This window comes from Meriones unguiculatus, chromosome 6, assembly GCF_030254825.1.
Source record: "Meriones unguiculatus strain TT.TT164.6M chromosome 6, Bangor_MerUng_6.1, whole genome shotgun sequence".
Classification (NCBI taxonomy): domain Eukaryota; kingdom Metazoa; phylum Chordata; class Mammalia; order Rodentia; family Muridae; genus Meriones; species Meriones unguiculatus.
The window spans coordinates 21364725-21370724 of NC_083354.1; positions in this window are offsets into that span (position 1 = coordinate 21364725).

Below are 6000 nucleotides of genomic sequence, written 5' to 3' on the forward strand. Positions count from 1 at the left end.
TTCCTGGCAGCTTCTGTCTCCCAGCGGCAGTCCCCCTGCTGCTGAACTACTCAGCACGGACTGTGGCATGGGTCAGGGCGTGTCACACACAGTTGTGGACCAAATCAGCCATCTTGTCTTCCAACTGGCCAACCCTGAAGTGGGGGAGGAGAGCTCTCCAGATATTAAAGCACCAGTTCTCAAGAAGAGATTGGACTCTGTGCTTCCCGAGTGCCCCCTGGGCTTTGCGGAGGGTCTTTTCCTCTGTGTGCCTTGTGTGTGTTTCGTCACCCCAATTACTGGCGATCCTTTCTGCTGTGCCTGAGATTTCTCTGCTGCTATTCATGGTACTTCCGATGTTTCCTGCCATTTAGTTCTTTAACTGGCAGAGCAAACCAACCCCATCCAGACCCCTAGACTGTATCGGGTTCTTCTTTTAAACTTTGTATTGTGCTTTATGTATTTATTTTATTTTGTGTGTGTGAAAGAAGTGCACTCTAGGCACAGCACATGCACGGAGGTCAGAGGACAAGTTTTGGGAGTTGTTTCTCTTTACCATGTGGATCCCGGATATGGGACTCACGTCTCTCTCACTTGGTGGCAGGTATCATCTCTCCAGCCCCAGAGTGGATTCTTAATATACACTAAGCACATGGATTTATGGACTGTGTGTGTGTGTGTGTGTGTGTGTGTGTGTGTGTGTGGTATATGAGAGAGAAAGAGACACACACAGAGAAACAGAGAGACAGAGAGATGGAGAGAGACAGAAAGACAGAGACAGAGAAACAGACACTTTGAACAGTATTGATGCTCAGAAAGAAAATCATTCTAGTGTTGTCTATATGCCAATCCTTCCCTGTGTTATTATGCTTTTAGCTTTCAAAGTATCTACAATTTATCTTTTTCAACCACACCTACAGAGAAAGACAAACCTCACCCCAACACTGACATACAAAAAAACAGAAGGCAGAGCAGTTTCAGTGTGAAGTCTGGTGAAGGACTTCCCAGAAGTTATGAGGCAAACACAGAGACATGGCCTGGTCTTACCCCCTCCCTGGCTGTCCCTTCCACCTGCCCAGCACTGCGCCCCACTCTCCTCTCCGAATTTGTACTTGGGTAGAAACACCTCTTCACCTCTGTTAGAAAAGTTTCCCCTGTAATAAAACAGACCAGAAAGAGATCTGCCTGCTGGGATTAAAGGCGTGTGCCACCACCCGCTGGTGGAAATCCGAGGCAGCAAAGAAGGCAAGGGGTATGTGTGTCACCCGTGTGACATAGCAAAGACGGCCTGGTTGTGCTTAATCCAAATGGAGGCTCTCCTAATGTTTATTACTATCCCTGTAATTATTATGGCGGTATTATCTAACCTGCTTTCACAGTCAGTAAAGACACAGACACCTGATAGGGTTTAGAATAGCTTTATTTCACCCAGTGCCTGGCGGATATTATCTCCTAAGCTATCTTCACCTCCAGAGCCCCCATTCCATGCCATCTGCTCTAATAATTTCTATCTGAGTTTGTTTGGGCTTACAGTTCCAGAGGGCTAAGATTCATTGTGGCAGAGAATCATGGTGGCAGGAACAGCTGAACCCGCATATCTCAAAGCAGTGAGCAGAGAGAGCAACCTGGAAATGGCATCTGTGATTTAAACCTCAAAGCCCACATCCAGTGACACACCTCCTTCAGCAAAGCCACCAGCAGGGCCTAAACAGGGCTACCAACTGAGGATCAGGGATTCGAGCATCTGAACCTGCAGAAGATATTTCACTCACAGATGGCTCAGCAGTTAAGAGCACCAGCTGCTTTCCCAGAAGGCCTAGATTTGATCCCCAGAACCCACATGGAAGGTCACAACTGTCTATACCTCTAGTCCCAGAGATCCCAATGCCCTCTTCTTGTCTCTGAGGACACTAGGCGTGCTGCAAGCGGTGTAAGGGCATACATACCAGCAACATACATATCATTTTTGTTTTTTTAAAGAGCAAAAACAGCTGAAGAATGAAATCAGACTATACAAGCTTCCAATCACATGAGCACGTGTGCACACACACAGAAAGAGACAGAGGGAGAGAGAGAGAGAGAATTAGAAGGGTTGGGTTGTGGCTCAGTTGATAGACCACAAAGACCTGAGTTCAATCCTCAACACCAAATAAACTGGATTTGCCTGTAATCTCAGCACTCAGGAGATGGATATAGGAGGATCAGACCTTCAAGGTCACCCTCAGCTACATAAGTTTGAATCTAGCCTGAGCTACATGAGACCCTGTCTCAAAACAAAACAATTATCATTGTGCAAATTAGGAATAAATGGCCATTTCCCTAATGTTGTGCTTAGGGGTAAAAAAAGGCAAAAAAAATTAATGTCGATAATGAAACAAAAGTATCTCTTTTTGCCATGTGCTTTTGTGCTGGGAGTTCAAGCCAGGGTGATCAATAAAGTACAGAAATGAAGGCATGACAAGCAGAAAGGAGGCAGAACCATCTACTGGCAGCTGACTCATACTTTTATGTAAAAATTTCTCATTTCCCTCTGTGGTGGCCATGGTCTCACTGGACTGTTCTTCTGTTCTAGGTCACTCTGCATGGCAAGACCCGATTCAGCTTCCACGGTCAAGTCTACGCACAGTAGCTAAGTGAGAGGAGCTTGCTTGATCAAACCGCCTCCCCTCCTCAGAGACCCCTGGTCCTGTCTCAACTGTCTCCTGCTCTGGCGTTTCTTTGCGTTCATGTTTAGGTGCTCAAGATCAGTAGAGGAAGATAGTTCAAAGTAGCCGTAAAGGAACCTCTTAGAAAAAAGGACAGCGGGCACCCAGAGTCAAACACAAATGCAAACATATGTGGACAAGCACGCGTCATAAACACAGGAAGACAGAATAGTGTTTGCAGGTGGCATCTTATCTTTTGATTGATTATGCTGCATCCATTCTTAGCCATCACGATTTTTCTTTTGTCAGTGTCCCTTGTCCATCTTCCTTGCTGTAGAATCAAGTCCATCCAGCGGTCTTGCTGCTGCCCTTCCAACGTTTAATTAACATTTCTTCCCTAATTTCTCAAACTCCTACTCAGAGTCAAACATTTTTTAAAACTTCTTAAAGCTTAAAAGACTTGATGATTAAACAGATGAAACCCATGATTAAACAGATGAAATAAACAAAAGCTCAGAATACATAAAATTCCTTAAGTAAATACACCGCCAGAACGGCCCGTGTTTCACACAGACACTTGTGTGAAACGGTTCCAAAAACACAGCACACGGTGGGAGTCCTAACTGTGAATTCATGGAGTCTAACTACACAAACGATCCACAAAGTGTCCTCGTCTTATAAACAGCTCCGCGCCGCCTGTCACCTTCAGTGCCAACATTTCTAAATTAGCAGACGTGTTCCTCGTGGGACTTGAATGTTTTGTATTCATTGGCAGGAGAGACCCAGTAAAAGAATGTGTCTACATGAACTCTGCAAGAGAGGGCATGGGGGGTTCCATGTGGCCGCTTCACAGCATGGACCATTGAGTTACAGTCATATATGTCTCTGCTTAGAGTCCACCATCCAAGTACACAGTTTGGGCTTAAGGGGCTCTATCTCCAAAGGCTGTGGGGGCCCTGGAGAGAGCCATGCTGGGGTTCTTGTAGCTGAGTGTACCATCTCTAACTACAGCCACCCAGCACAGCTTTTACAATCATCTTCAGACAGAGTGACATGAGGCTTAGTCTGGCCCTGAACTTGTTATATGTGGATGATGACCTTGAACTTCTCACCTTCCTGCCTACACCTCCTAGGGTTGGGATTATAGACAGGTACTGCCATGTTTGTTTTATGCAGTGCTGGGGACAGAACCCAGGGCTTTGTGTACGCCAGCTGAGCACGTGCCGAACAGGACTGAATCTCCAGCCCTCCGCGAAGAACAATTGCTCTTCTGCTATCACTCCCGAAGTCAGGGGCCTTTCCTCAACCATCTGTGTCTCCCTTCACAGTCCAGCCACCCTCGGGTGATGTCATAAATAGATACACTCTCCATGCTGTTCCAGAGTTTGGCAGTGCCTTAAATAGTCCCTCGCTGACCTCTTTCCATCCTCTATCCTCCTTTTCTGATAGCTGATCTGTTCCACTGTATCTGCTCCTTCTTGATCACATCAGTCCATTCAGAAGAAAAACCACTGTGGCCCCTACTGGACACCACCTCTGGCCCAGCCTTGCTCACTCATTTGCTCAGCCCATACACGTTGAATGAGGAAGTGACCCTCACGTGCACGCTTGTTATAGGCGAAGATCTGAGTCCGAAAGGTGCCTGTGGAATGTCCCAGCGTTACCTGTTGAAGTACCCGGGTTCTCGTGTCCCACAGCAAAGAATTAGATATTAACAACAGTTAATTAAGAAAAGGAAAGGATCCCAAAGAAGGGGAGTGGGCTAGTGAGCTGAGGGCAAAACCCCCAAAGCATGGGGCCGTGAGGTACATGGCCCCTTCTAGGACATTTATATTTGTGTATCTCAGGCTTTCCTCCTCACCTGCAGCCCAGCTAGTAAGGCTTTGCAGTCTTTCTCTGCCAACTGCCTTCTTTTATGTCTTAATCTTGATGCCTCCTACCATACTCCCTAAGGTTCCTTGCAAATTATTTTTGTGAGTTCCAGCTTCCTCAGCACTGTCTCTGGGGCTCAAGCAGAGCTATTCTCACTTAGCTCAGAGTTAGTCAGAGACCAGATCCTAAGCCTGAGGGATCATGGAGGCAGAGATCCAAGTCTCCTGGAGCCACTCAATCACACCTTGCAGTGAAGGACTGTCTAGCCTCTGACCTCCCTTCTACTCCCTCTCTGTGGAGGACAGACAAGCTGCTGTCATCCAGAGCAGGAAGCCATCAGCTGTAAACAAACTCTGGGGCTGTTGTCATTATGTGACATTTCTATAGGAATCTATAGACAAGGGCTGGCCGAAGACTCTCCACTGGGGATTGGCATATGGAAGCTACGCAATGGTGGAGTCTCTTACTCACACACCTGCCATCCAGCCAAGCTGGGATTTCCAGATTACAACGTCACCTGTTGTTGAGGGGAGGCCTAGATGTGTCCATCCCTGGTTCCTATTGAATTCTTTACTTTCTATCATAGTCTTCACATACAACCAAGCTAAGAGCCTGCTTGAGGCCCCACTTCACATTCCTGAGAAAAGGTTGTGTTAAACCGTAAAACCAGAAATCACTTTGGTTTTACACTTGGGCTTCACTTTAAATGCTGTCAGTATTTAAATCAAACACCTACTCAACACCCACTGAGCTCTCTCTAAGTGCTCAGCAAGGCCCTGTGTCTTCTCAGACGTTGTCCACTACACCTTCTTCAGCCAATACAGTGTCAGGAACGTAGAGTGAAATATGCTCTGTTTGGTTTTTTCTCTCGCTGGGAAATTGGGCACACGCCTTCATTCCCAGCCCTGGGGAGGCAGAGGCAGGCAGACCTCTGAGTCTGTGGCCAGCCTGATCTACAGAGCAAGTTCCAGGACAGCCAGCCGGGGCTACACAGAAAAACCCTGTCTTGAAAAATAATAATAATAATAAATGTAAGTCAATAGTAAGTTCCCTCCTCCTTTTGTAAAAAGCTTTTTTTTCTTCTTTCTTCTGCATATCCATCTCTAAAGATGAAGGCAGCATCCTGCCTATTGGGGAAATAGACTCAGGTTCTAATGAGGCTTCAGCAACCGGCTTCTTCCATCCAAACTTAGGTTTGTGAGACACACTCATTTAGTGGCTCCTTTTAATTGCCACACAGTATCCCCTTACAGAGTCACATATTAACATACTTGTTCAACCACAGATGGACATTTTGTAATTTGCAGGGTCTGCCTCCTACATGGTGCAGCTTTGGGCAGTCTTCTCCATGTATAATGGCGCTCGTGTGTTTGGGTTTGTCTTGACCCAGGACTGGGAGGTCTGGCTCAATGGTGAGTGTATGCATGCTCACCTTTCATAGCTGCTACCAAATGGTTGTCCACAATGGATGCATGCCATTTACATTTCCACCCTTCATATATAT